This window comes from Mesocricetus auratus, unplaced genomic scaffold (genome assembly GCF_017639785.1).
Source record: "Mesocricetus auratus isolate SY011 unplaced genomic scaffold, BCM_Maur_2.0 Super-Scaffold_100013, whole genome shotgun sequence".
Taxonomy (NCBI): Eukaryota; Metazoa; Chordata; class Mammalia; order Rodentia; family Cricetidae; genus Mesocricetus; species Mesocricetus auratus.
This window is the reverse complement of record NW_024429196.1, coordinates 11,014,278-11,026,586: the sequence shown is the minus strand read 5'-3', so window position 1 is coordinate 11,026,586 and position 12,309 is coordinate 11,014,278. Positions and strand designations below refer to the sequence as shown.

Sequence of the window (12,309 nt, the reverse complement as noted above, 5' to 3'; positions counted from 1 at the left end):
TCTCTATGTAACCAGGGTTGGACTGGGTCCCATTAAGTAGACCAGGATGGCCTTGAACGCATAGAGATCTGCCTGCATGTACCTCCCATGTGCCACCATGCCAGGCACAAAGTTGTCCTCTGACCTCTGTGTGTATACAATGGCACATTAACCCCAAGAGACAGAGACAGAGACAGATACACACAGAAAGAAAGAGAGACAGAGAGAGAGAGCTCTCTTTTAAAGTGTTCCTATGATCTGTGAAGGTATGTCCCTATGATAAACCCTACTTGGTAATATCCATAATAAGCTAGTTTCAAATAGATTTTCCTATCATTTTTATTAAATTGGACTGCACAAATTTAAAATAAATGCACTATTAATCTTATAAGATCAGAATAGCTTTTATTCTCTATAATTTTTTTCTAGAAATCTGTGCCCTAGGTTTTCTTGAGGATAGAAAGATAGATACATAGATAGATACATAGATACATAGATGTTAAAATTGTGATCCTCCTGCCTTGCCTCCAGAGTACAATTAAACATATACACCATCACATCCACATTCCTACCTTGAAATTCAGAAGCACTTGTCTAAAAATCAGGATGATCATAGTGTTATTATTTTATAATTAATTTTCATAAATGACTACCACTGTTCAGATTTTCTCTTTCCCCTTTGAGTCTTTTTGGAAATTTTCTACATAGTTGCCAACTTGTCTGTGTCTTGACATTGGCTGGCACAAAGTTACTACTGTATGAGACTTCCTGGGGACAGAGCCTGCAATGTGCTTTGCCCACGGGTTTGGAAAGGATGCTCATTTTTTTTGCTTCCCTTTTTTATTTTATTTTTTAATTATTTATTTTTAAATTTAAATTAGAAACAAGGTTGCTTCACAAGTCAGTTCCAGGTCCCTCTCCCTTTCCCTCCCCTCCTCCCGTGCTCTCCCCCCAGGAAAGGATGCTCTTATAGTGAAAGGAATAGAAGAAACCAATATTGGGCAGAGGAACAGGATGAGATGCTGTGCTGGGCAAATGACAGTGCTACCTGACTCCACAGGAGCTCAGGTGTTACACTGGCCCTTTGGTATTGTCCTGAGTCAGCCATGGGCTGCATCCTCCAGGGACATTGCTGAGGCAGCTCCTGTGGCTAAGGAAATCCCAGAAGATGCCAAACTAAAATCGTCTGTGGCCAGCACTCTGGAGGCTAGGAATAAGATTTTCTCGGTGAGGGAAGGTGAGGGTGCCACAATGCTTTCCACAAAAGGCACACCCTTTCAGCTGCTCAACTCAGACCTGGGCAAGAATGTACACCCTTTCAGACCTAAGACAGTCTAGAAGAATGAGGTTCCTGAGACAGACAAGCCACAGCCTCTCCCACAGCAGCTGGCCTTTGGAGCTGCAGTCTGCCTCACCGTCCCCGTCCCCCCCGTCCCGTCCTCCCCCCCCCCCCCGCCACCTGCTCTGGATCCTTCAACGCCCTCATCCAGTACATATGCTGTCCTCCTCAGGCCAGGGTTAGCACACTACCTCCTAGAAGTGTTTCACCCTGCAAGGGACCATGCCATTTGTACTACCACCAAGGTGACTCCACTTTCTGACACACAGAGACTACTTAACCTGGAAGACAAAGCTCCTAGAGCATGCCGCGTAGGCCTGCAGATCCCAGGACTGTGGAAAGCACTGTTTCACTTGGTAAGATTTGGGAATGATGGAGGCAATGACTCTTAGTCACCAGGCCTGGGGACTCTTTATTGTATCTGTAGCTCTGGGTAGATTTTCACACCTAACATACAGAAGTGTCCTGGATGATGGCTGCTCATCCATTTATAGTACCTTGTGCAATGGCACTTCAGCCAAGCCTTTAACAGTGGGTCCCAACACTCATCACCATAATTATGGGATGTAATACCTGACACTGCTGCCGGCAGACTGGATATTTGGTTGTGTAAATTGCTAGATATACAGTACTGCATAACAAAGTACTTCCAGACTTACTGGTGTCAAGTGGCATTTGTAACTCCATAGTTGCTGTGGATCAGGAATCCAGCTGTGGCTTAATGGAGTCCTGTAACTCAGCACCTGTCACAGTGCAAGGTGCCCACTGTGGTCTGCAAATGCAGGAGGATCTGTTTCCAGGCAAGGCAATGGATGCTTTCTCAATACTCTGTGGATCCCACACGGTTTCCAGGTTGGCAGTCAGAAATGCAAATTCTTCCTGACTCTGGGGGACATGGGAAATTCCTCCGATTCATTTCCTACGGTTCCCATCCCCTTGTCAGGCTCAGCAAAGAGAGTTGGGGAGCCTCTGCAGGCTCTGGCCTCTGCACAGCTCTCTCCTCTTGGTGCTCTGTGCTATGGGTTCCAGCTATCTTCTCATCAACAGATTCAATTCTGTCCCCCAGATAGGAAGCCTGCTGTCTCTGCTGGCTTCCATGCACATAAGCGAGAGCCATTCCAGACACACTCGCAGAGCCTACCCCACCAGCTTCCCTCCCACAGATCCTCAACGTGAGCGGCGGTTTGCAATCAGTTTCACGCACTATCCATCATGGCTACGGGCAGAATCTCCTGTGTCATCTTTAACAGCCTGCTGCCAGGCTTCTCCAGCTTCCCATGCACTGAGTCCGTTGTGGTGTAGCTCACAATCTTGGCTTTGCAGCTGGGGACAAAGCAGCTTGTCCTGTGATTACTAGCAATATCATTTCCTATTGTATGTCTCACATCCTGTGATTACAGGTAATATCGTTTCCTATAGCATGTGTCTCACATCCTGTGATTATTGGCAATATCATTTCCCATTACATATGTCTCACATATTTCTTTTCTTGGATTAACTCCTTTGGTATGTGGGACTTTTTTTTCTTTAAACCTTAAATTTTTATTTTTATTTTATGCACATGAATGTTTCATCTATATGTATGTGGCACCACATGTGCACCTAGGGTCTGCAAAAGTCAGAAGAGGGCATCAGATGCCCTGGAACTGGAGTTACAGGCAGTTGGGAGCCACTGTGTGAGTGCTGGGAATCGAATTTAGGTGTCTGAAAGAGCAGGAAATATTCGTAAACACTGAGCCCGCTCCCCAATACCTGATGTCTAGGTTTCTATAAGCTTTGGATGATTTTTTCAGGGAGGCTACTCATCTAATATGTTGCAAAAACTAGTGCCCTTGTTGGTGTTATAGATTTTTACAAGAACCTACTAATGACACAGCTAGAGTGTCGTGATGCTGTCATCTGCTGATAAAGCTAAAAGCTCAGCGGTGACACAGAGTCTGTCCTGGTGACTGCCTTAGTGGGCCAGTTTGATGCTTACCTTAGATGGCAAGTGCCAGACATAAATAATGTATGCACATCTCTGACTAGATAAATAAATAATAATTTAAGTACAGCCAGGCTGGTGTACATGGCTTTACTCCCAGCACTTGGAAGTAAAGGCAGGCAGATCTTTAGCATGCACAATGCACATGGCCCAATTTTGGTAAAAATGAAATTGTATTTTCCTTGAAAATCCAGATGCATTCCCTTTCTGGTAGGAAAATAGGCATCAACAAATTATTTTTCAAAGACATTTATTTATCCGAGGTTAGGGGCATAGTCACACATGCAGAGGTCCTAATACAATGTCCTGCAGTCCGTCCTCTGCTTCCAGCATGTGAGTCCCTAGGATAGAATTCAAGTCGTCAGGCTGGTAGCAAGTGCCTTTACCCACTGGGCCATCTCACCGGCTCCAGAAAAATTTTCAAGCAACCAGCAGACATGTAAATGTCATCTAAAAGATGATCCCTTTCTTCAGTATTTTAACTCTTCTGAGAACATTCAAAATAATAAGCCAGGCTGTAGGAGGACAGTCCTGCACATAAACTATGTGAGCCAGGACCTTTTCCAGCCAGGTATTCTCACTCAAGCTCAGACCTGCTGTAGTTGAAAAGGGATGGGGGAACTTGTCAGTCTCAGTTTGAGGATATTTATGCCTAACTATGAACGGAAGAACATCTATCTGCAGAGAGAAAATCTTTGTGTATCCAAACTCAACCTAAATCAAAATATAAGTGTCTTGTCTACAAAATTGCTTCAGCCCAATGGCTTTCTTATCTGGAATTCTGGTTCAGTTTAAAGACATTCCTCAGAATTGAAAAAAATATTGATGGATGATGATGATGAAAATATTTTCAAGAATTTGGAAGTCATTCCTTGGATTAGTGACTCAAATCCTGAGAATCTGAAGCAACACGGAGATTAGGAAACAGTCTGATGAGAGTCTGTTTTCTTTACAGTGTCAGTAAATATCAAGCAGAAGAAGTAGAGGAAATAAAGGTTCCAATGGGTTAGATATCCAGGCCAGAGTGGCAGGGGAAGTCAACAGAGAAACTAAGTGCACCATAGGGTCGCTGGGCTGGACCACAGCCATCAGTGAAACAAGCCTTTGTCTCTCTTGCTACTCTTACAGGTTCTGCAGCTGAGGTTTTGCTGACATTGTTTCTGTAGTCATCTTTATGCCCAGCTGCTGGGGGTAAGGGTGGGGACTAAGGCAGGAAGATCCTTTGAGTGTATTTATAGCAAATTAACATTAGCATCAATTAATAGCTTAATAAGCCTTGGAACTGCTAGCCTTATCCTGTTACTTTCATGTGTTATGTCCAAACTCACTGCATTTGAGATGTTCAAAGGCATGTTGTCTCATTACTGTCACTTATTGAATCATCAAAGGCCACCAGAGCCTTCATCTGCTAGTATATTGTTTTTCTTGATTTGTTATAAAATGCATAATCTAGTAACTTCTAGGCAATAGAGTATAGTTTAGCTGTCAAAATCTACAAATGTGCTCTCTCAGTGAGTAATGTCTTCTAAGAATCATCACTAACTTCTAGTGACAGGATGTGCCCCTCAGACCCTGGCCCCCTCCCAGACACCAACTTCTGATATTGACAAAAACTGAAAAGCCAGGACTCAGCAGGTAGGGGCACCTAATGTCCAGTGCGACAGCAGCCCTGACAGCCTGAGCTTCATTCCCAGGACTCATAGAAGTGTCCTGTGGCATCCACATATGTCCTATAGCATGACCTAGACAAACACATGCACAAACTACATATATAAACTGCTTAAAGGACTGAAGGGCCATCCCTGGTTATGAGTGACAGATGTATAAACACATTGACTTTTATGCCCAATTTTCCAGTATGTTCTAGTCACCTAAAGCAATTAGAAAAATAGCTAAAGCAATGTCTCCAACTTCACTAAAAAGTACTGGCTTTAAGCCATTTTTTCTAAAACTATATGGCTTGGAAGCCACTTATAAGGCACCTACATCCAATACCTCATCCCACTTCCAACTTGCTGTGCGCCTGTGTACCTTGGGGGAAAGCCCATAGTTACAGAACTTCCTTGTTGAGTCTTGTTCAATATCCCCTCCCTCACGCTACTTCACCTAGCCTCAGCCATTACTGTGAGATTAGCTCACTAAACAAGGTCAGAGAGAACTGCTTGATTCTTTGTCCTAATGGGGTTAAGGCATACACTTGGAGAGTGTGACATGAAAAAGAAACATTGCTCATTGCTTGTTTCCTGATATCCACTGAAAGTTTTATTTCTTGGGGGTTCTATCACAACCAGTCATCTAAGAACCAAGTGAAACAGATCAGAGGGGCTAGGCCTGTGAGTACCCAGTGATATGGATAGCAGTAGAAAAATAGGAGGGGCAAAGACAGACATTACCTGAGAGTTAAAGGTTGGGAAAAAATTTCCAATCAAATGGACCCAAGAAACAAGCAGGGGTAGCAATCCTAATATCTAACAAACTAGACTTTAAAATAAAATCAATCAAAAGAGATGAAGGAGGTCATTACATACTCATCACAGGTGAAATCCACCAAGATGAAGTGTCTATCCTGAGCATCTATGCCCCAAATACAAAGGCATCCACATTCGTAAAAGAAACATTATTAGAACTTAAATCACATCTAAAGCCCCACAGACTTATAGTGGGAGATTGCAACACACCACACTCACCACTAAACAGGAATACCAGACAGAAACTCAACAAAGAATCAAAGGGTCTAATAGAAGTAATGACCCAACTGGGATTAACAGACATCTATAGAACATTTCATCCACATAAAAAAGAATATACCTTCTTCTCACCACCACATGGAACCTTCTCAAAAATCGACCACACACTTGGCAACATATCAAACCTCAGCAGCTACAAAAAAATTGGAATAACTCCATGCATCTTATCAGACCACCATGCCTTAAAATTAGAATTCAACAACACAAATTGCAGAAAACCTACAAACTCATGGAAATTGAATAATGCACAACTGCACCATTCCTGGGTCAAAGAAGAAATAAAAAAAGAAATTAAAGACTTCCTAGAATTCAATGAGAATGAAGACACAACATACCCAAACCTATGGGACACTTTGAAAGCAGTGCTTTGGGGGAAGTTCATAGCATTAAGTGCCCACATGAAGAAACTGGGGAATAGTTATACTAGAGAATTAACAGCACAGCTGAAAGCTCTAGAACACAAAGAAGCAAACTCCCCCAGGAGGAGTAGACGCCAGGAAATAATCAAATTAAGGGCTGAAATCAATAAAGTAGAAACTAGGAAATCAACACAAAGAATCAATGCAACGAAGAGTTGGTTCTTTGAGAAAATTAACATGATAGACAAACCTTTGTCCAAACTTACCAAACAGTAGAGAGTGAACATGCAAATTAACAAAATCAGAAATGAAAAGGGGGACATAACAACGGACTCTGAGGAAATCCAGAGAATCATCAGGTCATACTTTGAAAATCTGTACTCCATAAAATTTGAAAATTTAAAGGAATAAAAATGGACGACTTCCTGGATAGCTATCACTTGCCAAAACTAAATCAAGAACAGATAAGCAATTTAAATAGACCTATAATCCCTATGGAAATAGAAGCAGTCATCAAAATCTCCCAACCAAAAATAGTCCAGGTCCAGATGTCCTCAGTGCAGAATTCTACCAGAAATTCAAAGAACAGCTTATACCAATTCTTCTCAAAGTTTTCCACACAATAGAAGCAGAAGGGTCTTTGCCAAACTCTTTCTATGAGGCTTCAATAACCTTGATCCCCAAGCCACACAAAGACACAACTAAGAAAGAGAACTTCAGACCAATATCCCTCATAAACATTGATGCAAAAATACACAATAAAGTACTGGCAAATCAGATCCAAGAACACATCAAAACAATCATTCACCACAATCAAGTAGGTTTCATCCCAGGGATGCAGGGATGGTTCAACATACGAAAATCCATCAACGTAATCCACCATATAAACAAGCTGAAAAACAAAAATCACATAATCATCTCACTAGATGCTGAAAAAGCCTTTGACAAAATCCAACACCCCTTCATGATAAAGGTATTGGAGAGATCTGGGATAAGAGGGACATACTTAAACATAATAAAAGCTATATACAGCAAACCAACAGCCAACATCAAACTAAATGGACAGAAACTCAACACAATTCCTCTAAAATCAGGAACAAAAGAAGGCTGTCCACTCTCTCCATACCTTTTCAACATGGTACTTGAAGTTCTAGCCATTGCCACACTACAACAAAGGGGGATCAAGGAGATAAAATTGGGAAGGAATCGCTTCTCGGCCTTTTGGCTAAGATCAAGTGTAGTATCTGTTCTTATCAGTTTAACAAATAGGGAAGGAAGAGGTCAAACTTTCACTGTTTGCAGATGATATGATAGTTTACATCAATGACCCAAAGAACTCTACCAGGGAACTCTTACAGCTGATTAACACCTTCAGCAGGCTACAAGATCAACTCAAGAAAATCAGTAGCCCTACTATATACAGATGAAAAGAGGGCTGAGAAAGAAATCAGAGAAACATCACCCTTTACAATTGCCACAAACAACATAAAATACCTTGGGGTAACGCTAACCAAACAAGTGAAAGACCTGTATTGTAAGAACTTTGAATCTTTAAAGAAAGAAATTAAAGAAGCCCTCAGGAAATGGAAAGGTAGGATCAATGTAGTAAAAATGGCAATCCTGCCAAAAGCAATCTACAGATCCAATGCAATCCCCATTAAAATCCCAGCACAATTCTTCACAGACCTTGAAAGAACAATAATCAATTTTGTACGGAAAAGCAAAAGACCCAGGATAGCCAAAACAACCCTGTTCAACAAGGCAACGTCCGGAGGCATCACCATCCCTGACCTCAAGCTCTATTATAGAGCAATAGTCCTGAAAACAGCTTAGTATTGGCACAAAAATAGACAGGTAGACCAATGGAATCGAACTGAAAACCCTGATATTAACCCACACATGTATGAAGATCTGATCTTTGACAAAGAAGCTAAAAGTATACAATGGAATAAAGAAAGCATCTTCAACAAATGGTGCTGGCATAACTAGAGGCTGGCATGTAGAAGAATGCAGATTGATCCATGTTTATCGCCATGCACAAAACTTAAGTCCAAATGGATCAAAGACCTCAACATAAATCCAGCCACACTGAACCTCTTAGAAGAGAAAGTGGGTGGTACCCTTGACTGAATTGGCACAGGAGACAGCTTCCTGAACATAACACCAGTAGCACAGACAGTGAGATCAACAATTAATAAATGGGACCGCCTGAAACTGAGAAGCTTCTGTAAGCAAAGGACACAGTCAGCAAGACAGAATGAGAAAAAATATTCACTAATCCCACATCTGACAGAGGGTTGATCTCCAAAATTTACAAAGAACTCAAGAAGCAAGTCTCCAAAACACCAAAGGATCCAATTAAAAAGTGGGCTGCAGAACTAAATAGAGAATTTTCAATAGAGGAGTCTAAAATGGCTGAGAGGCACTTGAGAAAGTGCTCAACATCCTTAGCCATCTGGGAAATGCAAATCAAAACAACTCTGAGATACCATCTCACTCCTGTCAGAATGGCTAAAATCAAAAATACCAACGACAATTTATGCTATGCTGGAGAGGATGTAGTGAAAGGGGAACACTCCTCCATTGCTGGTGGGAGTGCCATCTTGTTCAGCCACTTTGGAAACCAGTATGGAGATTCCTCAGAAAAATGGGAATAAACCTACCACAAGACCCAGCAACTCCACTCTTAGGCATATATCCAAAAGATGCCCATTCATACAACAAGGATGTCTGTTCCACTATGTTCACAGCAGCTTTATTTGTAATAGCCAGAACTTGGAAGCAACCTAGATGCCCCTCAACCAAAGAGTGGATCGAGAAAATGTGGTATATTTACACAATGGAGTACTATTCAGCAGAAAAAAACAATGGAATCCTGAGATTTGCAGGCAAATGGATGACACTAGAAGAAACCATCCTGAGTGAGGTAACACAGTCACAAAAAGAGAAACATGGCATGTACTCTCTCATATATGGATTTTGGACATAGATCTGGGGAGTGCCAGCCTACAATCCCATGGCCAGAGAGTCTGGGAAACAGAAACTTCATTCAGTGGCTGATGGAACCAGAGGCAGACACCCATGGCTAAGCACTGAGCTGAACTCAAGAAAGCCAGTAACAGAGAGGGAGGACAGATGACCAAAGGAGTTAAGACTGGGCTGGTTTAACCCCCCAGAAACAGCTGACCAGACAAAGGTTAACTTTTGAATCCCAGGCATCAGCCTGGGAATCCAGCATGGGACTGATCAAGACCCCCTGAATGTGGGTGTCAGTGAGGAGGCCTAGGTAATTTATTGAGCCTTGGACAGTAGATCAGTACTCATCCCGGGTATACACACGGACTTTGGACTCCCATCCAACAATGTGAGATGAACTCTCACCCTGAACTCTTGGGGGAGGGTCTAGGCCCTGCCCTGGATGAAATGACAGACTATGGAGACCCCCATGGAGGGCCTCACCCTCCCTGGGGAAATGAGGGGGATAATGGGGGGTTGGGGAGAGGGCATGGGAGGAGGGGAGGGAAAGGGAGAGGGACCTGGAACTGACTTGTGAAGCAACCTTGTTTCTAATCTAAATTTAAACTTAAAAATAAATAATAAAAAATAAATAAAAATAAAAGAATCGTGTGTAGACTCAAGCACAAGAAATACAGGGAATCTCTATGAGCGTAAGATATCACTACTCTGAAGATGACACTTATAGAGAACGCAAAGGTGATGACCCTGATTTAATGTCTTTCTCCTTTCATATCAGAATGCTGAATGCTTGTTTGTATCTATGTGATGTAGAAAACAAAAATAAATTTTTAAAAAGCTTATATAAAAAAAGAAAAGAAAATGGGAGGGGTAGAGGTGTTGAATCCTGACTCGATACATCGCTCCCTCCATGGGGCCTTCTCCCACAGGTTGGAGTGAATAGTGAGGACCCGGACAAGAGCATTAGAACTCCCAATTAGCTTCAAGTGTCTCTTGAAGGTAGCTCAGCATCCCTCCTCCAGGCTCACTCTCTCACCCACCTGTATCACACAGGTGCTCTTGTCACACTCAAAGCCAACAGCATCTCATCTTGGTGGACACCCTTCTTTTATTCTTCGTATCACAGTTAGCACTGTAACCATCAGGGATGGTCATGACACTGAGGAGCTGAGGTACAGGCTATGGGCAGGTAGATGACCTTGCTCAGATCACTCTCTCCATCTGTCTGTCTGTGTGTATGTATGTATGCATGTGTGCTGTACTCCTGAGTGTGCATGTGTGTGAAGGTAATATAATACCTGCAGGATCTTCAATAAGCCAACTTTAATCAGAAAACTATTGTCACTTTCCTACTGTTGCTGAACACCGGAGTCATGCAGCTTTTCATCAAGTGTCTGAGGCTCTGGGAGTCTTCCATGCCACTGCCTGCCACTGAGTTGATACTCCTTCCTGAGCTTACTGCTTCATTGGCTACAGACATGGACACCCTCTAGTCTGGACACGGCCACTCAAGCTAAGCAACCTCCCATTAGCAGGAGCCTTGCAGGCAAACTCCAAGGCCAAGGCTAGGCAGAGGCATCACACCAACCCGGAGCACAAGGAAGACAGCCTTGTACCATAGTCTCCTGCCTCATGGCACCCCATTCATCACTTTTTTAGGGTCTGTAGACTGATGTTTCAGTGAAAATAGTGACTGGTAGCAGTAACATATACACTAGGTAAGAGCTCAATTAGTGCCACTCAGGAGCATAACATCTATGGCCATGGAAAGCTGAAGAAAGACCCCAAATGACATAATTCAGTGTCCCCTAACATTAGCATGGCGTACAAACAGCATAGAATGGGCTTCAAATATTCAGACCTCTTGGGCCAAAATTCTTGATATAAGGGATGCAAAATAGAAAAATCAGAAGGATACATTCATGTTATCCTATAACAGTTTTACTAGAAGCCTCCTTACCTATGGACACTGGCTCCTTAGAGTATATGAGTACTGTGCTTCACGAGGTGGGAATTTAAAATCCTTTTCCTCTGGATGGGGACATAGTTCAGAAGTAGTACACTTTTAGCCTAGCATGCCCAAGGTACCTATTTGATTCCCTAGCACCTCAAAAGCAAGCAAATGAACAAAAAAAATGCCTTCTACGCCTAATCTCAGCACTCAGGAGGCTGATCCAGAAGCAAAGAATGAATCCGACCTTGAACACAGCTAGGTAAATGCTCTACACTGAGCTCTCAGCTCCAACTTTACAAATTTTATTTTTATCTGTGTTAGTGTATGTGTCAGAGGACAGTCCAGAGAAGTTAGCTCATTCCTTATACCATGTGAGTTTCAAACTTGGATCATCAGCCTTGGAGGCAAGCCTTACCTGCCGAGCCATCTTACTGTCCCTAAGCATTCTTTAAGAAAGAAAAATTCTGAAAAAAGGAAAATTCTTTTCATCTTCTTAAAAATTCAGACCACCTTAGAAATAGCATGATCTCATTTTATTTGACCAAGTACAATTGAGTATACCAAAGCACAGTTCATTTTCTATTTCACTCATCATTTTCTTCCCTAGTAGAAGTAGTGTGTGAAGAATTTCTCTCTCATAATTAAACTGTTGCACTGTAGTCCTAGGTAAAGGAATCTCAGTAATAAATACTGTACTAAAAATGGTTTCTGGGGCAGAGTGTGTAGTTCAGTCGTAGAATGTTTGGCTGTCATGCGCAGGATTCTGATTTCCATAGAATGTACACACACACACACACACACACACACACACACACACACACACACACACACACAATCTGTGCATTAAAAGTATTTAAGCTCCTAGGACACTGCATGTGGTGGCATCTGCCTATAAACCCAGCACTCGGGAAGCCAAAGTGAAAGAGCCGTATGAGTTTGAGGCCAACTTGAACTATCTAGCAAATACCAGG

The 12,309-nt window shown here is 42.4% G+C and overlaps 1 pseudogene; it reads left to right on the top strand.

The window, feature by feature from the left end:
• The first annotated feature begins 7,613 nt into the window (after window positions 1–7,613).
• Window positions 7,614–7,750, top strand: LOC121143815 (annotated as a pseudogene).
• The last annotated feature ends 4,559 nt before the right edge of the window (window positions 7,751–12,309 follow it).